Consider the following 24,073-nt stretch of genomic DNA (forward strand, 5'->3'; position numbering starts at 1 on the left):
CATCACTGGCAATCACACGAACGGAGATTAATAAAATCATCCGCCAGGATCTTATACAGTTGGACACTAAGAGGACATGGGTAGACCCTACACAAGAATTGGGCACGAAGATGGACGACTACAAAGAAAACTTCCTACAGATATCTGAAGATGGTTTTGTGATTCGCCAGAGCTACATGGATACCCACCTGTCTCATGGTTTGAGATGTGCTATTGGTCAGATTCGTACATCCTCACACCAGCTGGAAATTGAATTTGGCAGATTCAGGGGAATCCCACATGAGAGCAGAATTTGCAAGTTATGCGGAATGGAGCCGGAGACAGAATTACACTACATATGTCATTGCACCGTATACTATGAGATACGCGGGCGTTTCCATTGCCTATTTAAAGAAGCCTTTGGACCTCTAGATAGAGTCATGCAATACCAGGATCAAAGGTGCTTAGGCCTGTACCTACTGGAACTACATCGGCACAGGGATAATCTGAAGAGAAGACAAAGAGCACTACAGCCTCAAAGGCAGATCACAGATTTCTTCGGATCGAGAGAAGCAGGAATGGAAGGAGAAGCAAGAGGCCAGCAGCGAGCACAAAGGAGTACCCACATTCAGACCAAAGGCACCCTCATTGACAGGGCGATCGAGCTTAGGAAATCGAGACGACCACGACCGAGATGCAGAAGCACACTTCACCGGAGGAGACTACAACAAAGGATTAGAAGCATTCTAGCCAGACACCCAGAATGCTCCTAAGAAGTTTATCTAATACTTTGTATTTAGTTTTTCGCATTTATTTTCACACTTTAACACTTTTCAGACATTGTAACAGATTCACCACTTTTGTATCAGTTTGGTCTCATAGGTCACTCTGGCCTTTTGAAGACGTTAATATAACATTTCATTTCTCTCTCTCTCTCTCTCTCTCTCTATATATATATATATATATATATATATATATATGTGTGTGTGTGTGTGTGTGTGTGTGTGTGTGTGTGTATGTATATATCTATGTATGTATGTATGTATGTATGTATGTATGTATATATATATATATATATATACATAGAGAGAGATGAAATGATATATTAACGCCTACAAGTGGCCAAAATGACCTATGAGACCAAATCATTACAAGCTGGTGAATCTGATACCATGTTTAGGTACAAGAAAGAGATTCTAAAATGAAACTAGGAGTGCCACTAGCCGAAACAATGTGGGGTATGTGTGATCACTGATACAAGTACAAGAGGGTAATACAATGGGTCATGAGTCTATACCCATTTGTACTTTGGATGTTGAGAAAGTATGGCTTGAATCCTCTGCTCTGCAGCCTTCGTCGATATTGTGAAGCTCATGTCCTTAGTCGAGGGCGTCTTGATCTCCCTAGCTCCAATGCTCGGTCAATGAGAGTATCATGGGTGTGAGTATGAGCTAAGCTTTGCAGTGGTGGTTGCTCCTCTATCTGTCCAGTGTCTGGTGTGAAGAAATTGGTAATCTGTCTTTGGGGTTGCCTCTCTCCAAATCGCCTCAGTGAACTGTCTGTGTGCTTGTGTAACTCAAGTAGATACAGTCTAAGGCATCTGTAGTCCTGATAGCTCATGACTTTGGAGAAGGATTCAAAGCGAAAGGGACCCCGTATCTCGCAGTACATTGTGCACCGATATATAATGCATCTCCGTCTCTGGCTCTGCATGGCATAGGCGGCATATCGTGGTGGCTGCTAGTATCCCTTTGAATTACTTGCTTCCCACATAGGTATGGGGCCAGCACAGTGAATTATGTCATGGCACAATCGAGCTTCATCCCTTGCATTCATGCTCTTTTGACACTTTCAGTCTCCTTTCAATACAACTCAGGTGTCATGAAGGAGGACACATACCTGCTATACATTTACACCAGAGACTGACCCTTTCTATACAAAGGAGATCTATGGTAGTCTATGTACAACGGCTAGGTGAGGACTCTCATTGGAGGAGCTCACCACTTTATTGATTGAGACATTGCATGATGTAGCAACAAAGGCATACCCATACACTAAGCTTGATCAGAGGTGTTGTCTTGAGAGCATGCCTTAGAATAGTTTGTATGATGAGGAATGTAAAGAGATGAGAGCACACCTTCAGAGGGAGCTTCTCCTTCATCGATCACAGATAGTCTCGGATAGCCTTCTGGTGCCTTGTGGGACGGAAGAAGCGAGTGTTCCTAGCTCGGATGGAGCGAGACTTATATGAGTTGTTCTTGAGCAGAGACTCGAGAGAGAGGCACGGCGTCTCTTTCATGAACACTCCCCTCCCCCATTGATTACTTCCCCTAATGTATGGGGCCAATATGCAGCATCCTTATATACGGTCCCTAGATAGAACCCCCTTTCGGATCCTTCTGAGCCATGCCCATCTACATGTACCTTCTTTACCACTGAGGTGGTAAAGACGGCCATTCACAAGATGATAAACAGAAGGGCATATGATCATGAGGGTCTAGTAGTAGAGCTCTTTATACATGCTACAAATATGCTGGCAAAGGTTCTTGCAATTCTGCTCAATCGTAAAATGTGGGAGGGTCTACCTGAGATTTGGAGACTGTCTACTATTGTGCATATCTTCAAGGCAAGTGATCTTGCGGAGCCTAGCAACTACTATACTATTATGATTGGACAGATATTGTCACGATTGTATACATCTATCCTTGAGCAACAGCTCAACAGATGCGCAAAGAGCGAGGGCGTGCGGGTAGTGGGACATGCCAATTTTAGAAAAGGCTTCTTCACTCTTGACTATTTCAGACACTCAAAACCATCATCGAGGAGAGTGGGGCACAAGGGAGACATATTTATTGTAGCTTTATGGATTTCCAAAAAGCATTTGACATGGTTCCCAGAGCCAGATTGATGCGCAGACTACAGGAGATGGGCTTGATACAAATCAGTGGTGGGACATATATGCACTTCTGAGGGGATATTTGATTTAGTACACTCCACTATTGGAGTGAAACAATGTTGTCCATTGTCCCCTGCTCTATTTGGTATATATGTAGATGAGGTCTCTGATTACATTAACAAAGAGGGTGACAGAGGTGCCTAGATGGCAAGGACATGGACTCCATTGTTGCTATATGTTGATGATATTGTGTTGATATGACTCACTGGAGGGTATTTGGATGCATTACATAGTTTTGCATACATAGATGCATACACTTGTCTTGGAGTAGTCTTCACTAGGACCAATGGTTCTTTGAAAAGAGCAATAGAGGCTAGATGGCAAGGACATGGACTCCATTGTTGCTATATGTTGATGGTATTGTGTTGATATGACTCACTGGAGGGTATTTGGATGCATTACATAGTTTTGCTTACATAGATGCATACACTTGTCTTGGAGTAGTCTTCACTGGGACCAATGGTTCTTTGAAAAGAGCAATAGAGGCTAGATTGACCTGAGCGTATGCGGTCGTGGGTGTGTTAATTCTAGGAACCCCGAACAAAGCTCTAGCTCTTTGATACCTTGGTAGCTTCAGCTATGCTCTATAGGGTTCACGTTTGGGGACCTTATGTAGGTCAGGATGGGTGGTATGGAGAGGCCCTTGGTATCTATGATCTCTCGGCTGATTAGAGCCAAGGCCTCCGTACCATATGAGATCATTAGAGCGAAGCTAGCACCCCCCCCCCGGGCCGGAGATAGAGGCACTTACCAAATCAGTCTCCTTTATGCACAACTTATGGGACACTACCAGAGATAGATATGTTAGATTGTCCCTTAACTCCTCGTGGTAGTTAGTTTAACAGGGGGACACATCATGCTGGTATGGACATATGTCATCATGGTTCCAGATACATGGCTTCTACATGGACAACTTACCCCCTTCCAGTACTCCCTTGATACACCCTCGTCGACTCTTACGCGGGTGGATATTACTTAACTCATTTGCTTGGACATGACCAGTTGGACACCGGGAGGACATGGATAGAGTCGACATTGGAGATGAGTACGAAGATGGCTTTCTATAAAGAGCATCTTCTTCAACTCATAGGGGATGGGTATGTGATTCGACCTAGCTATATGGATACACATCTATCTCATGGGTTACAGTGTGCCATTGGCTAGATACGGACATCTTCCCACCAGCTTGAGATTGAGATAAACATATAGCAATGTACAAGAATATGCATGTCTCACCTCTCAATCTCACCCACATGTATCTGGCCTCATCATCTCTCCAAACAATGTGAAGAAGTGGCTTTAACTCCTCTCTGAATAACTTGACCCTCTGCTCTGATCTCGTCTCTATTTGACAACCTGTCTCCCATCTATATCTAGTCACGTGTGGCATAAGGTGTTTTAGGGCCTAGTGCTTGGTGCTTGGCATGTCTCTGAGAAAGACGATGTCTCTCTCCATAAAGCCGTCTTCAAATGCCCCTACGTCAAGACAAAGTGACGCATTACAATTCCCTGTTGCCATCTTTAGTGTGGTCTCATAGGTCTTGCACCGTCATGCGGAGTGTCGCTCCAATATCACCACCCTTCCATCTTGGTAAAAGTCAATCTTAACTTTTTTCCTTGCCGCTCTAATATCCAGCATTACTTCTTGTATGTGAGCAATCTGCGAGAGCGTGAGGTCATCTCCAAGAAAGATGCTCGTCTTCTTAAGAGTTGGGTCTCTTCTTCAAAAAGTCCTTCACTTCCATGGAGGGGAAACGAAGGATAAGTGCCCTTTCCTTCGAAGTCTCCCCATTGCTTTCACTTTTCTTATTTCCCACTCTCCAAGCTCTCTTATGCCTTGGCTCATTAACCCCCATCATAGTCATGAGTTCTTTTACCTCTTCGTCCACATTATCTTTGTCTTTAAGGCCACAATTCTCACATCTAAGGCAAGCACCGTCTCCTTTGCTCCTCTTCTGGTGTCAAGTTAATGATGGTGGGTGTGGGGGTTGTTTTCTTTCCTTTTCCTTTCTTGGCAACCTTGATCCATTTCTCGGCCTTGTTCGCTTTTTGTTGAGTCTTCCTGATAACATCCACCCAGGAAGTCGTCATTTCTTTGTGTTACTCCTAATAAGTTGCGGAGCTATGGTGGATACCAGCGAGGTGTAGCCATGGATGCTTAGGGACGTGCAGGTGCAAAGAGAGAGAGAGAGAGAGAGAGAGAGAGAGAGAGAGAGAGAGAGAGAGAGAGACAGACAGAAAGACCACGCTATGTATTGTATTATTTATGAAAAGCCTTATATGATAGATAAAACAAAAAGGTTTCCATGAAAAAACTCCACTTCTAACTAAGGTTGTACTGCATGCTACATAAGAGCATGTTCCCACCGGCTGACATCAAACTGGACTAGGGCTTGGAAACCCAACAATCCCCCCCTCAAGCCCGAACTAGATACATCACCCTCATGATACCTCGAGTTTTTGGTGTACTCGTCAACCGTGAGTTTTAGGTTCTTTCACAACCAAGGGTTTTGGTATACCCATAACCTGGTGCTACTGTTAAGCTACCAATTTATGGAGTTTTTGGTTCATCGCCAAACCTTGGGTTTTGGTTTACCCAATAACCTCATGAGAATTGAGACAACAGTCTATAACCCTTTACAAAATTTATGCATGACAATAATCGACAATTGATAATCTTAAACAAGGCTTTGACAAAAAAATATATGATGATTGTGTTGACAAAAGACAACCATAATAAACCTATGACACTGAGAGGGAAAAAAATATTTGTACTCTTTGTTGATGTATCGAGTGCTCGAAACAAAACCATTGCAAGAGTCATCTCTAGCTTTCTTTTTGTCGCTTTGGATTTTGAAGTTTTCCTTGTGCTTTTCTTTAGCATTACCATCCAAAGCAAGGGTGTTGACCAATTGATCGAAGTGAGCATCAATCATTAAGAAAAATATGAAAACCCCAAAAGGGCCTTTTAGCTTAAGGGGTGATTAAGCATGGACCAATAGGAAGAGGGTGGTGGTCACAGCTATACCCTCTCAAAAGGTAGGGTAGTAGGGGGAGTGGGGGTTTATTTGTTCTCCTCATTATAGCTTTGTCCCCTAGAAAGAGAGAGAAGGGGGGGGGGGGGGGGGGGGGGGGGGGGGGGGGGGGGGGAGGGAGGGGTTCCGTCCATTTTCATGGGTGCCTATATAGTAATCCTAAAATTTCAACTTTTTAAAAAAATCTCTAAATCTCACTTTTCACTCTCCAAAAGCTCTCCTAACCAAATACATGTCAAAAAACTATTTTCTTTGACCAAAATCTGTATTTCTCAGCAATACCCTCTATTCTACCTCTTCCCTCTTCTCTTTCTCCTTCTGTCTCCAAGCTTTCCATAGCTGCAACACATGAGGAAGCTTTTCATAGCTGTATCACTTGTCTCCCCCTTTCATCCACACCATCCCTTTGAACTACTTCTTCTCCCCTTGCTCCCCATTAACCACTTCTTCCCCTCCTGCCAAGCTTTCCATAGTTGCATCACAAATGGAAGGTTTCCATAGTTGCATCACAAATGGAAGGTTTCCATACCTGCACAACCTGTCTTCCCTTGCATCCACACCATCCATTTGAACTACTTCTTCGCCCCTTTGTTTCCCATTCAACCATTCCTTCTCATTTCATTCCTGAAACAACATGCCTCTCTCTCTAACACCACAACTCTTCTTCTTCTGGTGCTACTATGTCAACCTCCTCCACTTCAAGGAAGCCAAAGGATGAGAAAGAGGCGGTTTGCTTGCATAACACTAGGGATTCTGATGGGAATGTGTGCCGCATGTGTTTTCTAAAGGATCTTGGATCTTCATGCAATCTGCAGTTATTGGGCTTCATCGAGTTCGAAACCGTGGCAACCTTGACGAACATTGGAAGGGGAGACTTCTTGGTTTCAAAAACCATAGAGTCAATGACACAATGGCCATTGTTCAACACGTGTTCTCTTGGCGTTTCATGTGCTTGAGAAATGGAAGCTCAAGAGATTTCCCAATACATTGTAAGTTGTAAAACATTGTGATTGCTGATTGTAAACGCTTGTTATTTGTTTTTTATTTAATAGTTTTTGGTGTTGTCATAGATATATTCCCATCCGACCTTGTTGAGGAACAACCAATCAAGAGTTTCACAGGAACCTTCAACTCTCTCATGTGGACATTGGTGTTATGATGCTTCCCAACTCGCCACCTTCGATTTTGCTGCAACACAGAATCTTCTTCTACTCACACACGTATGTAGTGCTGGCCTTGAAGTATGGATATGGTAAGATCATTGCTGTTGACAAACCTTCATAACTGAGTCCGGAATGGCCACAACCCGATGCGTGGTCACTTTTCTCAGTGAAGGAGAAGATGCTTTCCAATATTTGCTCCTCATTAAAATTTGGGAAGGCTTCTAGATCAGTAGGGCTTTGTTGGTGCTGCCCCGTGCATGTTTTTGTACACATGTTCAAGACATTTCCATTCTGTGTCACACCTACTAAATTTTGTAGCAAGAATGTCATGTATGAAGCACTAAAATTGGTATTTGGAGATAATTGGGGAATGGTTGAGAGAGTGCACCAAGGAGATAAATACAAGTATAAGGTGACACTTTTGGTATAGGGATACGATATTTGAAAGTGCGCACTACTTTGTACTTACGTTTTCACTATGAGTGTTGGATGTGTAAGAGTGGAAAGTGGATACCCTTACAATCAGTGTTGCTAATTTTGTGACATTTGACATGCCCGTTACTTTGTCAAATGGTGTTTCTAAGATTGTGCAAGTCAGTGAACACTGCACACTCACCAACATACAGGAACGCTTGTTTACCTTGGGCTACAAAGAAATCAAAGATGCTTACTTTCGTCTCAATCGGCAAAAGGTCAGTTTAGTTTATATGTTGTTTACATGTGCCAATTGTTAGTCTTATTAAAACGCATTTTTGTTGTTTCAGATTGGTAGGCAGATGGAGGCAGCCATGAAAGTGCAAGAGGAGTGGAGGGTTGGCGGCGTACTGTCTTTAAGTTGATCTGATAGATCAATGTAACCGGCTCTAATGCCTTGTTGTAAAGCCTTCTATTTAATGAAAATTCAAAACTTTTTTGTCATTATAGTATCACCTTCGTTGATTAAGTTTTTTAGATTTTGTTTGGGTGTTTGTGTGCGCACGCATGTGTGTTTGTATGTATATCAAAGAGCTTTGGGATAGTGTCTTTTTCTGCAGTGGGGGGGTGCCTATATAGTAATCCTAAAATTTCAACTTTTTAAAAAAATCTCTAAATCTCACTTTTCACTCTCCAAAAGCTCTCCTAACCAAATACATGTCAAAAAACTATTTTCTTTGACCAAAATCTGTATTTCTCAGCAATACCCTCTATTCTACCTCTTCCCTCTTCTCTTTCTCCTTCTGTCTCCAAGCTTTCCATAGCTGCAACACATGAGGAAGCTTTTCATAGCTGTATCACTTGTCTCCCCCTTTCATCCACACCATCCCTTTGAACTACTTCTTCTCCCCTTGCTCCCCATTAACCACTTCTTCCCCTCCTGCCAAGCTTTCCATAGTTGCATCACAAATGGAAGGTTTCCATAGTTGCATCACAAATGGAAGGTTTCCATACCTGCACAACCTGTCTTCCCTTGCATCCACACCATCCATTTGAACTACTTCTTCGCCCCTTTGTTTCCCATTCAACCATTCCTTCTCATTTCATTCCTGAAACAACATGCCTCTCTCTCTAACACCACAACTCTTCTTCTTCTGGTGCTACTATGTCAACCTCCTCCACTTCAAGGAAGCCAAAGGATGAGAAAGAGGCGGTTTGCTTGCATAACACTAGGGATTCTGATGGGAATGTGTGCCGCATGTGTTTTCTAAAGGATCTTGGATCTTCATGCAATCTGCAGTTATTGGGCTTCATCGAGTTCGAAACCGTGGCAACCTTGACGAACATTGGAAGGGGAGACTTCTTGGTTTCAAAAACCATAGAGTCAATGACACAATGGCCATTGTTCAACACGTGTTCTCTTGGCGTTTCATGTGCTTGAGAAATGGAAGCTCAAGAGATTTCCCAATACATTGTAAGTTGTAAAACATTGTGATTGCTGATTGTAAACGCTTGTTATTTGTTTTTTATTTAATAGTTTTTGGTGTTGTCATAGATATATTCCCATCCGACCTTGTTGAGGAACAACCAATCAAGAGTTTCACAGGAACCTTCAACTCTCTCATGTGGACATTGGTGTTATGATGCTTCCCAACTCGCCACCTTCGATTTTGCTGCAACACAGAATCTTCTTCTACTCACACACGTATGTAGTGCTGGCCTTGAAGTATGGATATGGTAAGATCATTGCTGTTGACAAACCTTCATAACTGAGTCCGGAATGGCCACAACCCGATGCGTGGTCACTTTTCTCAGTGAAGGAGAAGATGCTTTCCAATATTTGCTCCTCATTAAAATTTGGGAAGGCTTCTAGATCAGTAGGGCTTTGTTGGTGCTGCCCCGTGCATGTTTTTGTACACATGTTCAAGACATTGCCATTCTGTGTCACACCTACTAAATTTTGTAGCAAGAATGTCATGTATGAAGCACTAAAATTGGTATTTGGAGATAATTGGGGAATGGTTGAGAGAGTGCACCAAGGAGATAAATACAAGTATAAGGTGACACTTTTGGTATAGGGATACGATATTTGAAAGTGCGCACTACTTTGTACTTACGTTTTCACTATGAGTGTTGGATGTGTAAGAGTGGAAAGTGGATACCCTTACAATCAGTGTTGCTAATTTTGTGACATTTGACATGCCCGTTACTTTGTCAAATGGTGTTTCTAAGATTGTGCAAGTCAGTGAACACTGCACACTCACCAACATACAGGAACGCTTGTTTACCTTGGGCTACAAAGAAATCAAAGATGCTTACTTTCGTCTCAATCGGCAAAAGGTCAGTTTAGTTTATATGTTGTTTACATGTGCCAATTGTTAGTCTTATTAAAACGCATTTTTGTTGTTTCAGATTGGTAGGCAGATGGAGGCAGCCATGAAAGTGCAAGAGGAGTGGAGGGTTGGCGGCGTACTGTCTTTAAGTTGATCTGATAGATCAATGTAACCGGCTCTAATGCCTTGTTGTAAAGCCTTCTATTTAATGAAAATTCAAAACTTTTTTGTCATTATAGTATCACCTTCGTTGATTAAGTTTTTTAGATTTTGTTTGGGTGTTTGTGTGCGCACGCATGTGTGTTTGTATGTATATCAAAGAGCTTTGGGATAGTGTCTTTTTCTGCAGTGGGGGGGAGGGGGTATATAAAGGGGAGTGGGCTTCTTATTTTTCTGTCAACACTTGAGAGAGACAGAGAGAAGACACACACACACACACACACACACACACAGGGAGAGAGAGCCATGGAAGCACATGCTAGCGCATCCTCCTCCCACGCAGCAGCAGCAGCGTCGGAAGAGACACACACCTCCCTTTCATGGTTTCTTCTTTTCTTAGAGGACACCGATTATGTTGGACACAATGATATTCACGGCTTCTTTAGCCGCACAGTGGACTTACAAAAAACCATGCAACTCCATAATGACACTTTTCACGACATCATAGAGTATATGCATGCGCATATACTCAAGTATGTTGTGAACTTTGAAGACAACGCCATGCTGTGGTTGCCATGTGATCTGCTTTACTACATCCACAAGGGCGACAACGTTTTCAAAGAGACTAGCTCACTTTGAAGCGATTGCAAAAGAGGCGAACCACTTCCGTCAAGTTACAAAGGAAGTTGCAGACTCCTTCAAGAAGCGCAAAATTGGACAATCTTCCTTGTCCAATATTGCCACTCTCTTCTTCCTCGTCAATGAGGAGCCCTCTTTGGAGAAGATGGAGATCTTGGCAGTGGGCAGGGTGCTGGCAGATCATAAATATCCCAAGGCTGTGCCTATAGATGTCCAAAGTGAGCGAAGACTGCAAGTTGCCGAATATCCCCATGGCTTGGAAGAAGCAGTTGCAGCGAGAGAGCAGATTGTTGACACCTCCGAGGTGCCCGACCCCGAGTGCCGTGACCCTCTTGCAATTCCGGAAGTGGAGATTAGCCGTCTCAACAGCGTAGTTATAGAAGATGAGGAGTATTTATTCTTACATGATCTTGAAAAGGCTTTTGGTGTCGGACTAGATGAGTGTCTTAGCCTCATATGCACCAAGATGGAGTTCCCCCTTGATCCTACACGAGAAGCTCTAGATGACAAGCTGCTTCCAATGAGGGACTCTGTTGCTGACACAATTGCACTAGTGACAGCGGATATTCTTGCTGCAGAGCAGAGCAAAGTCATGGACGAGGGGGTCGTTGCCACACAAGCCAAAGTTGTTGCCAAACAAACTCCAATCCGCCCCAATTCGCCTGGTTTGCAGAGCCCCTGCAAGGTTGATAAGAGTAAATTCTCTATCAACCTTGAAGCCACACCAACAATGGATGATGAGGATAAGCAACAAGAGGTAGTACTAAGTATCTTCTACATTGATAATTCAACCTTTCTTCTTTGCTTTTGGTTAATTACAATTTTGCAGGATGTTTTGGACATGGACCTTTGGGCTAAGCCGGAAGGGGGAAGAGCGCATGGTGTTTGGGTCTCAAGCAGCCCTAGCACACTACATCGGCAAACTACCAATGCAAGATGTGTGCATCATACACAAGGATTTCTCCCCGAATGGCCATTTTGTTTTGTGGGTGCTTAAGGCCGCAAGTAAACTCCTATGTTTAGCCACCATCCCTCAAACAATCCATGTAAATATTCTTGTGAAAAAATTACTTGCAATTGCCACTTTTGGCACTGGCTTTTGTGACAAGGTCATGACACACATAGCTCTTTGTCAAGCCCTGGGGGTTGACAGTGCCTAAGCTATAGCTACTTCTGTACTTACATCCATTCTACCCAACGCTATAGAACATCGTAGAGAGGTTGCAAAGCGCCTCTTGTCAAAAGATTGTTGAACCAGATGTACAAGCTTTTAAATGAAAATTATCTCTCTTCTCCATGATTGTTGCAAAGTCCAATTTACTGTTTTTTTCATGTTCAGTGACAAGGCAAACTGTTTGAAAGTTGATTTTGTACAATGAAAAAACTTTGTCCAAAAAATTGCATATAATAGCCTTTTTGGTACTAGTTGTGCCCTGAAACTGACATTTCATGCAATTTTCAATGTGTCCACAAGGCATCGAGATTAGGCCCTGCAAGACTGCTGTCTGGCCAATTCTCGTTGTCTTGTGGACAACACAAATTTGTCAAGCTTTGCAAGTTTTTGGCAAATACAAAACAAAAAATTTACCTAATGGACAATTTCAAGCCAAACAAAAAAACTATTTAGCTTTGGTTGCCAGTTGATTAGCGTTTTGTACAGCTGATTAGCATCTCACCTTCAACCATTTAACAAAATAAATGTAGACAAATAGACATTAAAATTGGACATTAAGGTAACATGGAGAGACAAAAAGAGACGGATTGTATTTGTCGCAAAGTGAAAATACATTGAGTTCTCAAGAAAACTTGAATTTAGTACAAGGGTTTCCAAGTAAATTGATTCCAATACAAAAGTTAGTTACAAAAAAAGGTTTTGACATCAGAGGTATCAGTCCTGCCTTAGGCGACGTGTAAGTTGCATGTCCTTGGCCATGATTGTTACACGCTTGGCATGGACAACACATAAGAATGTGTCTTCAAAGAGACTGACCAAATAAGCCTCTGCAGCCTCCTGAATTGATTCGAGGGCAATTGCAGATATCCGAAGCTCTATGCTATAGCTTTGTAGCACTTCTTTACATGTCCGTGCAAAAGGTGCTTTCCTAATAAGCAGGTATGCTGTCTTCTAGTAAGCCGAATCTCAGCAAACGCTCGACAAAATCGTCGTGTTTTTTGAGGTCGGCGTTGTGGGGGCCTCTGAGCTCCTTGTGGCTTTGCTCTTTGCGGCTTCCTGTAGAATTTTGACTTTCAACGGCGCTTGGGAGGTGGCTGGGGGGCATTTTCATCTGGATCATATGATCCTCATCTTCACCGCTACGCTTATCATTGTTGGGTTGATGAGAAGGCATGGCACCCATTCCTCTTGGCAGTGACTTGCTGGCCATAGTGGGACAACCTGGGCAGGTAGCATCGGGCCCATTTGGCATGGCAATGTCTTTCCGCCCACCCTATGGTTGAGTGGGATGTCCTGCCCTTCCCACGGGGGACATTCATCAGACGTGTCCGTCTGTGTTCGATCTGGGTCAACTAGCTCTTCAGGTTGTCGATTTGCACACATCTTTTGTTTTCTGCACGTCTCAATGGTCATGGGATTCTTCTTTGCAGTTTGTTTTGTCCTAGCTCCTGCCCCTTGTTTGCACCGTAGAATGCACTTGATTGTTTTCAAATTGCCACCTAAGTGTCAGTCAACTTCAAACTCCCCTATGCCATCTACTTGGAATTTTTCCCCAACTAGCTGTGCTTTAATGACATCTGTTATCCATGAAATGTGTTCAAAAAACCAAGCAAGCACTCCATGGGTCTCCTTGGGAGCCTCAATAGCACCAAGCCACCAAATTTCTTTCTCCGACTACACACTGAAAGATGGTGCACAATCCTCGTCATAGCTGTATGTTTTGCATGAAATAATGCCTCGTTCATGAGAGTAATACTTATCCTTTCTAATCTTCGTTTCTTCACAATCTAACACTCGTCTAGCTTGAGCACAAAGACCAACTTTGAGCCTAGCACTAAAAAATGTCCAAAATAACATAAGGAAAACCATAGTTGAAAAAAAAGACTACATTACTGTAGCCTCACCATTAGGTGGTACACCATAAAAATATATCATTGCCATTTGAAGCCTTCTCAAATCAACAAAAATATTATTTGACATTGAGTAAGGAAATCCCTTGTCCACCCTGTCTACACCTACGCTTGCTTTGGTACGTTTCTTAACTCCTTTGGACTGCTTGCTAAAGATGGATGAAGGCATTATCTCCTCTATGTGCAAATAGCCTCCTATTCAAAAGTACACGTCTTCGTTCGAGGCCTTCTTAGCAAGATTGACCTTAAGTGGTATATGAAAAACATTCTCAGTAATTCCTCTTCCCTTAAAGCATCCTTAAGGAGACCATATAAGGCAATGTATCCGTTAGTATTAATTCCAACTTCATCACAAGCCTTCTGTACATCAACATCGCTCACAAGATTTGAATACTTTTGCATCACCTCTTTTGTGATAGCATTGTTTAAATGTTCTGCATTTGGTGCTCGTAAAAGGGCTACAACATCCGATTTCTCGAGGCACAAACTTAACAAATGGATGCGATCCTCCTGGCTGTGGCCACCACATAGCTCTCCCAATATCAATTGCTAAAATATCAAGAGTTGGTATTAGTCTTTCCCATTGATCCTGGGCCCAATGGACTTTAGCACCATACTTTGGAGGCTTAATGAAGCTTACCCTAAGGCCATTTAGAGCTTCATTGGGTTCACATTGCTCTTTGATAGACTATCTCTACTGTGGGTCTCCCATTGAGATTTATTTTTTTAACACATTTTTCATATGGTCTAGCTTGTGCACTACAAGAGATGGCTTCATTATCGACGCCAAATTATCGATATCATTGGCGGAAGTCAATATATATGCATTGCTAAATTTGGAGGGAGATGCAATTCAATAAATAAATAAATTTTGAATTATTGATGGACATATTGACGCCTACATTAACGGGCTTACCAACGCGTATACTGACACGCATATCGACACTTGCACCGATGCCATCTGCAAAAACGGAACCACGGGCTTTCTTCTCCGATTTCACCCCATTTTTTCAAAGAGCTTCTTTCCCTCCCCTTCTCCCTTGCTTCATATTTTCTGTAAGGGAACTTACCGAGCTTTGGATCTGCACTAATACACTCATCAGCAACAAGAAGGCGAGACTATTTCCTACATTTATGGTCGGGTTTTTGATTTTTATCTGCGTGTGTGTTTGTAGAATTTGTGCACTAGCATCTTCTCTAGCGACTGTGCTCACTTAGGCCGCTTGTGAGTGCACAATCACTTTCTTTTTTTGCATACACACACATACACATGCACATAATTTAATACACTACGCGCACGCACACACACAAAAATGTAAAAAAATATATTAAATAAGAAAAAAATAAAACAATAATATTATATTTGTTATTTTTAAATTTTGATTGAATATTATCATTTTGAAAAAATAATAATAAATTTTGATAATAGGAATAAGTTTGAAAAAGAATCATTCATAAGTTAATTCAATTTGGTTTAAATCATTTTATACTTAAACAAAAAACTTTGTTACTTTATTCATGCTTAAATTAAAACTTAGTTCGTTTAATACGTTTGACCATTTTAATCCATTTAGACCTAAACGCTAATTAGGTTAAAGTGTTAGGGTTTGGCCATTTCAATTAGTTTAGAACTTGCCGCTTGGGATTGACTAGCTACATGTTTCAGTCCGCTTAAACTTAGTGTCTGACCGTTTCAATATAATCTCTTTAACTTGTCAATGTCCACATTTGTACAATGCATAGAATTGTGGAGAAGTTGGTGTATCTATACATTGGATTTGCTTGGAAAATCAAGAACTAAAAATAACAGAAGGTTGCAGTAGAGGCGCTTGAAGTGGTTTTGTCAGAGATGGGTCTCCATGGGGGCAATGTGAAAATCCAGCGGGACGAAAAAAGTCAGCCAATGATAAAGATGTATCTTGCAAACCATCTATTGGTGGGGTCAAGGCACGTCGTTTTTTATCAAAACCAACAGGCGTGAAAGATAAGAAGCTAACCAAGGGTGGAAGGATACATCAGTCCACTTATGTCAGCAAAATTGAGTTTCAGCAATGGAAAAATCTCCATATGGCAGTGAAGGCCCAGGAACCCACAACTCGCAATGCCAAGGGTGAAGTGTGGTGTTCCATCGATGTGCTATTTCAGATGTGTGACAAAGATGAGTGGACACAAAATGATCTAAACAAGTTTAAGGAGAACCTTCAGCTACTAAAGAAAGTATTTAGGACAGCATGGACTAAAACTCAGATTACTCATTACATGGTATTGTTAAAGCACGTTTTAAATGATAAGGGCTAAAAGGTTGTTTAAAATTTTTGACAACTTGTTTTGCAGGCACATCATTTTCAATCACTTACCATACTTCATTCAAAAGTATGGAAACCCAAGCATATGGAACACCCAAGGCTTGGAAAAGTCTCATTATATGGCCAGGAATGCATATTTCAAACACACATAACATGATGGCTCTCGAGATAAGGCAAACAATTTGAAAGAGTTGTTTCAGTGGTTTTACCATAGAATTATTCACCAGCTACAGCAAAAACATGTATTGGACTGCTCGGCAACAGCACAAGCAATTAGGAATTTGCAACAAAGGAAAATGAAACGAGTAAAGGCATTCAACAAGTCCAGTGCTCGTGAAGGCCAAAGAAAGTGGAGAGAGACAATGCAATATGTTAACCATAGGTGGATCAAGAGATTTTGATTTTAGGTCACAATATGTACAAGAGATGCCTAATGAGATAAAAGATACAATACAAGTCAAAAGTCTCTCAACTTGATGACATATAGTGGATATCTTTTGTCACATTACCCTCGTATCGGATCATTAAATGTTTGCCATAATATAAGAGCTCATTTGGGTTTTGGTTCCCCATAGTGAGTGCCATTGTTGTGTATGTGTAATAATAAGCTGCACGACCATCAATATACCTCGGACAATATTCAAAACATTCTATTGCAAAACCTTTGTCGAGACGAGGATAACTTTGTCTGCATTTTGTGGTAGCATTGGTCTACCTAGGAAGCGTGAGATCATCTTGAGGGTAAATGTTGCAGTACTTCCCTATTGGGGCATTCCATCAAGCTGTGTGCGTTTCTCTGCAACCCTAATTCCAACAATTGGTATCAGAGCAGGTTGCATCCTCCCAGGCTTAGTCGCCAGCTACTCCAGCACACGCCTGCTCACTTTCTTCGATTACAGTGAGGTTTGGCGAGCGTTCGCATGTCGACAAATATTTTGGGTGAGCTCTTAGAGCTCAGTCTGCTTAGATTTCTGATTTGGGCTCATTTCGGCCTCCGTTTCCACTATAGGTAGGTCTACACATGCAAGTATGGGTGCCTTGCAGGGTCTGACATGGTATTGTTTAAGTGTTGCATCCCTTCCACGATACTCTCTTTTCGATGGCAAAGGAAGTCATCCTTTTACAGTAATCCATGACTGTACATAAAAGGATGAGTTAGAGAAAGACAGTGACAACTAGAATTTTTGGGTTTGGGGAGAGGGACTACCATGTAGCTCTCATCTTGCATATATAAGTCATCCTTCCATAGGTCCACTGACCTCGTGGACCCTTGTGTGGGATGTGTAAACCAGTCCTCTTCTTCTTGAGTATTGGTTGATGGCCTAGGATTGTTTCTGATAGCTTGGAAGGTAGCCTCATCTGGGAGTGTCTCTCTATACTTTTTTGCCTTGTCAAAGCACAATTTGAGGCACTCCATTGGGTTACTAGAGTTTTTCGTGGCTTTGTCATCACTATTGTCTTCATATACAAATCCACTCCTCCCCTCTTGAAATTTGGAGATGGTGGCAAGTGCAAAGTCCTCCCTTAAAGAAAATATACTTTGAATGTCATGGAGGAAAATGTATGATCTCTCACCAAATTTGAACTCTGGCAGTCCAGGAAGCATCAATGTGGCTTGCTTCTCATGAAAGCCAGACATATCTAAAGTTAGTTTGATGTCAGATGTTTTAACTGTAAGTATTTTGCTTCGTTGCATCTCTTTAGCCTCTACCTCAAGATTAATATCCTCCTCAATATTGGGAAGCTCCTTGGACTCCATGTCCTCATCATCTTGTTCATCGGGTGGTAGAGCCTCCTCATCCATTACTTTTGAAGGATCTTGCAATAGACTAGCAAATAGAGAATTTAAGAATAGAAGGAACCCAAAGGATTCTTTAATTAGCTTACAATCTCGTTGGTGGATATGACACCATGAGGGTCTATAGATGATAGGCAGCTGATGGTACTTCTTGTATGATCGTCTTGTGGAATCACAATCTTTTAGTGCACCACCACCATGTAAGCAAGAACCACCCTGCTCTGGTCCTCAAGCTCAAACCTGACTCTTTCAGACTTGAGAAAATTATTGTGCTCAGCTATAAGGTCATCCAAAATGAATGGGGCATTAAAGATAGAAGAGATCTTGTCGAACATTTTAGCAGCTCTTGCAAATATTGCAAATCCAAAGAGTCTTTTATCCACACACGCAGGATTTTCAACCCCATCCACCCCCTCCTTACATTTTGTAGTTGGCTCACAGGCAGAAGAAAGATCAATGTTTCTCTTTTTGGTGTAGTCACTTGAAGCTTCTGGCTTATACGCACTTCTTCATGTTCTGATACTTCTGAGTCACTGGGGGGGTCCTCTGTCCCCATAACATCATCTCTAAGAAATATATCTTTGGCCTGAGCAAAGTCCACATCTCTCTTTAAAGAACCTCGCAGAAACTAAGGTGGTCTCCCTTTTGCTTCCTATTCACCTAAGACAATTTCTGGATCGACCTTCTGCCTCTTCATTCTGTGAGATCTTAATCCTAAGAAAAATATAATACATGTAATAATAGGTAAGTATTAGGACACACTAGCATTTGAATGTTTTTTATATATATTATAACACATTTCTCCTAAATTGCAAGCTGTTGGTCTCTCTCTCTCTCTCTCTCTCTCTCTCTCTCTCTCTCTCTCTCTCTCTCTCTCTCTGATAGATTGGTCTCATAGGTCATGTTGCATTTTATAGAGGCGCTAGAGTGACTCATTTTATTTGAGTTTCAACTCCTCTATCTCCATTTTTTGCTACCCTTATATGCTCCACGGTGCGTGAAGAACAATTGGTAGATTGATACTACATATATGCGTGCCATAGGACAACAAACAAAGTTTCTCTCTCTCTCTCTCTCTCTCTCTCTCTCTCTCTCTCTCTCTCTCTCTCTCTCTCTCTCTCTCTCTCTCTCTCTCTCTGACAATTTGATCTCATGATTCATGTTGGCATTTTAAAGCGGTTCATCTCCTCTTATTTGAGTGCCTACCCCCCTCCATATCTATTTTGTGCTTTATGGTGCGCGAACGACAATCGATGGACCAATAACCCCAGTTGGCACGCGCATAAGACAAGTATTACTATCATCTCTCTCTCTCTCTCTCTCTCTCTCTCTCTCTCTCTCTCTCTCTCTCTCTCTCTCTCTCTCTATCTATCTATCTCAAAACTTACATTAAATTGTGCCAATAAGAAATAAACAATAGTAGGTGTTACCTTTTCTTGGGCTTGGCATGGCAGCCTTTCCAAGATGAAAACCTCACTGGGAACTTAGGCACACTTCAAACCTTCACTCTCTACTCTCTATTTCTGCGTACCTCCCTCTCTCTCTCTCTCTCTCTCTCTCTCTCTCTCTCTCTCTCTCTCTCTCTCTCTCTCTCTCTCTCTCTCTCTCTCTCTCTCTCTCTCATCGTTCATAGTATCGTTGTCACCATGCATGAAAAATAACTACATGCTTTACACATGTCAAGCGGCTAAAATTAACTAGTGGCCATTTATTGCACCGTATAATTTTGAATGAGAGGTCACTTTCACACTGAATGGGTTGTACGATATTCGTTAGCATGCTTATTGTAGCACTTGAGAGAGAGAGAGAGAGAGAGAGAGAGAGAGAGAGAGAGAGAGAGAGAGAGAGAGAGAGAGAGAGAGAGAGAGAGAAGAAGAAGAAGAAGACACAACCCGCATACTTCATCAATCTATCTTTCGCTAAATCGCCCCAGCGCACGATAATGCCACTTTTAGGGAGGGGGGGGGGGGGGGGGGGGGGGGGGGGGGAGAGAGAGAGAGAGAGAGAGAGAGAGAGAGAGAGAGAGAGAGAGAGAAGAAGAAGAAGAAGACACAACCCTCATACTTCATCAATCTATCTTTCGCTAAATCGCCCCCGCGCACCATAATGCCACTTTCGGGGAGGGGAGGGGAGGGGAGGAGAGAGAGAGAGAGAGAGAGAGAGAGAGAGAGAGAGAGAGAGAGAGAGAGGAAGAAGAAGAAGAAGAAGAAGACACAGCCTGCAAACTTCATCAATCTATCTTTCGCTAAATCACCCCCACGCACCATAATGCCACTTTCGGAGGGAGAGAGAGAGAGAGAGAGAGAGAGAGAGAGAGAGAGAGAGAGAGAGAGAGAGATTGGTGACTGCTAAATGGAAATAACAAAGGTGGCTGCGAGAAAGGCAGGCAAATGACTAGGTTTGGCTTCTAAAACAAAGGGAAGATCTTCTAGTAAAAAGAAGAGACCAAGAAAGCCCATGAAAATCTTGAAAGCTCCAAGGATGAAGAGGCTACAAAGACACATTAAGCTATTCAAGGAAATAAAAAATGTATTGAGCTTCTAGTACCAAAGCTTCCATTCCAAAGACTAGTCAGGCCGACATGTGAGGAAGCATGTTTTGGGACCATGAGGTGGAAACTTGTTGCATTGTTGGCACTACAAGAGGCAACATAATATTTTTTGCTAGAATATTTCAATGACAAAACAATTGTTGTAGCACATGCACACAGGGTAACGATTATGGACAAGGACAATGAAACTTTCAAAAGATTAAGGTGGAGGTATGATAAGCTGCTCCGGCCCAATGAATTTATAGACAATAAAATGAAGGAAATTTTTCTTATTCCTCCATCAAAGCTAGAGGCGGTAAAGATTGTAGAAGTCACCAACGATGTGAATACCAGGGCCAAGGCTGAAGCAGGAAAATTGGCGTGCATAGGAGATGAATAAACAGAAAGAAAAGAAAAAGGTAGCAAATGCTATAGAAGAAGAGATTGACAGCTGCCACATTGTTACACATAAAATTGATATCATCAACAACAAAATATTATCATCTATGGAGGAAGGATTAATAGTAGATATACAGCTAGAAGATGGTATAAGAAGACTTGCATTAGATTCTCCGGATATCAATAAATTGTGGGATCCAGATGCTCAAATCATAGATTCAATTGGATATATCTTCCAAAAGTAAGATGCTTTCACTAGCTTCAACATATTTTTATTCAGCCTTGAGGCTAGAGACTAACAACCAGTAATTGTCTTGTAGTTTGATCAAGAGCCAGCTATCTGCACAAAGCCATGTAGAAATATATATCTTGAATTCCCAAATTTTTGTCTTTCTCAGAATAAAAACACCCCTATCGGCACATTTGAGAAGTGGATGCCCATTGTCCAATGCTGCAAGTAACAACCATAATTTTTCCATATGAGAGCAAACTCAATTTGAGGAACGCATCCAAAATTAAGACTGTGAGTATTGAGAATTATGGTTTTATTTTGGATAAAGCATGCAGATAGTTATTGTGTTGGGTTCATACCAACTCCGCCTGCTTGCAGATGCCTAAAAAGAGTGTTGCACGTATATGGAAGGCTATGCGGAAATCTAGAGCTATATAGGTCAAAAATTAAGGAAGTCACGGTGCCTTCACAAATGGATGAAAACTCATGTGGATGGAGGTGCCTCCTCCATGTTGAGTATATATTGCAGAGCTTTTTTGCACTAAAGCCATTCATATCAAAGGTATGCATTTTGCACAACATTACTATAACATTGTGACAGTTTGGACAAAAATGTGTCTCAGTTCCTTTTTGTTTTTGTTTTGTCTTTTGCAAAGTGCATTGGAGAAGTACACCGTAGAGTATTTGCACCAATACCATGCCATCCTAATCAAGCATCTGCTTGCAATTTTGCATCCCGTGAGCATGGATGCAAAACAAACCCTATTGGATGACCACATTGTACAATTAACAATGACTGATGAGAGACAACAATAAACAGATTTCATAAGGAGAGCTGAGAAAGGACACGAGCAAGAGGAGGGATGAACTTCTGACAAGAGAAATGCTGCAAAGGGAGAGTTTGACAAGGAGAAAATTTCAAATGAGGGGACGCCCACATAGGAGCAAGATGACACAGATCAAGGGGCTAAAGAAGAAATAAATGTTGAAACTCCCTCTACGCTTGGAGGGTTTCAGAAGGAGAAGTTTATGCAGAGGGAGGGACTGAGAAAGAACACTCTAACCCTCAAGCAGAGCATACCTCTGCCACAATTCCACTTGTTGAGCTTGAAAATCAAGAGTCATTTATGCCTGACAAACAAACAAATTATAAAAAATTAGAAACTAATTCATGTGCAATGGAGCCCTCAACACTGGAGACACAAGAGTCTCAAACAATAGAAGAACAAGAGAAGAAGCTTGAGGATGTCAACACTGGACAAGACAACCTCGATAATAGGCAAACCTAGTATGGATCTTTGCTAGACATTGACATGATTGTTTCGGTAAAAACCGCTGTAAAAAAATATGAAAGTCAACCTATTGTCTAGCTACTTATTTGTTTTGCAAAATGTTTGCAGAGACTAATTATTTTGGACGTCAATGGATTGTTGTTGTTGTTTCGGGAGCCGTATGATCCCCACGCAAAAGTTGACAACATGCACATCTTTAAGATAGGTGATTGTAGAGCTATTGTGTTTCCGAGAACCAAGGAATTTATACAGTTTCTACTTCCAAGGTTCTGGGTTGCGATATGGTCCTCTATGCTGCAAAGAAACCTCCATCCCCTTGTAAATATGGTTTGCAATGTAGTAAGAATCGAACGTTCGCAATTTGATTTTTTGTATTTGCAGAAGGAGTGTTTTCATTGACGGACACTCCCACTCTACCAAACCAAATGTATTCCTATACTATAAACCTTTTTTCCAAATCCATGTCCCATATGATGATATCAACACTGTGTTGATAGATGACACATCCCTTAAGGTCTTGCTAAATCCATCAGGCACCACTCTCTCCCCACCCTCATTTGAAGGTCATGAGCATCTTTTATCTGGAGGACATTTTGATCTCTAATCTCCATTATTTGTATTTCAGCCCATTGACTGTTTCAAAATTTGTACTTACAAATACTCTCCGAAATGCTAACTATCTACGTTAATGTGATTCTTTGTACTTCTCAATGTGGTGCCATGGAAATGTGTGTGTGTGTGTGTGTGTGTGTGTGTGTGTGTGTGTGTGTGTGTGTGTGTGTGTGTGTGTGTGTGTGTGAGAGAGAGAGAGAGAGAGAGAGAGAGAGAGAGAGAGAGAGAGAGATTATACATCAAACTCTCCATATATTGTTCAAAATATATAGTAATCACACTTCCACCTAACAGAGGGACAAAGGTAGTGAGACGGTTTCATCTTACAATTAAAATAAAGATATAACCAAAATGTGGGAATCATCTCACAATTGAAACAAAAGATTTAAATTGCAACGCTGGAATGGAAGTCATGAATATAGATTCATTCAAGTTACATTGGTACGATTTGGATTCGTCCAGTTAGTTCTCCATAGAAAATCTCTTTTTCCCTTCGTTGCATTACTTTGCGTCCACCAATTAAGAAGTAGAACTGCAAGGGCTTGTTCTCTGCAGTCTCGTCCATGATGTCGTGTCAAAGTTGCAAAAGGTTGCATTGCTCTCTTATTGTGACCACTGTCACAAGGTTGAGCTCTTTGTCGAATACCTCCACATCTATGACACCATTGTTCTCCAGGCCTGCCCACACTTGATCAATAGGAATATACTTAAATTAGCCTGCAACAATTTGAGAGCGCTGGTACCAGAAGGAGATGAGAAGGGACTGTGTGTTGATTATGTACTTGGCCACCAAAGTGTCCAGGGTAACCTCGCACTATATTCCGTCCACCTCATTAACATACCACCCTCTATCAAGAAGCTTGTCATAGAAGCAAGCATCTAGAGATTTACATTTTAGCAATATCTTTGCAACATGTATGTGGCAGGTGTGAAATAGTTCCACAACTAAACTTATAGGACAAAAATTAGCAGTCGTTACCAATTTAGTGGGCACTGAATTTCATAGGGACCTCTGCACATCCCTAAACAGCTTGCTTCTGAGAGCTTCACACACTATGGTGTCCGGGACTGGCCAATCAATACAGCTCCAATTGGAAGGGAGAGGGAGTTTAACCAGAGTACCTTTCTGATTTTTTGGTTGA

At 41.7% G+C, this 24,073-nt stretch overlaps 1 protein-coding gene across 4 annotated transcripts in view; it reads left to right on the top strand.

Moving 5' to 3' along the window:
• Positions 1 to 8,026, top strand: part of TPR2 (Tetratricopeptide repeat (TPR)-like superfamily protein) — a 54,002-nt gene extending 45,976 nt beyond the window's left edge. The window contains exons 7-9 of one of the 4 annotated variants that reach the window (XR_015189845.1): positions 6,786 to 6,959; positions 7,041 to 7,825; positions 7,898 to 8,018. The gene's annotated coding sequence lies outside the window, so the exon portion shown is untranslated. Of the gene's footprint in view, positions 1 to 6,785; positions 6,960 to 7,040; positions 7,826 to 7,897 lie in introns of all 4 variants that reach the window. The other 3 variants (XR_015189844.1, XR_015189843.1, XR_015189846.1) reach the window with 3 other exon arrangements.
• The last annotated feature ends 16,047 nt before the right edge of the window (positions 8,027 to 24,073 follow it).

The sequence above is a fragment of the Adiantum capillus-veneris genome, chromosome 12 (assembly GCF_014529385.1).
Source record: "Adiantum capillus-veneris isolate H3 chromosome 12, ASM1452938v2, whole genome shotgun sequence".
Classification (NCBI taxonomy): domain Eukaryota; kingdom Viridiplantae; phylum Streptophyta; class Polypodiopsida; order Polypodiales; family Pteridaceae; genus Adiantum; species Adiantum capillus-veneris.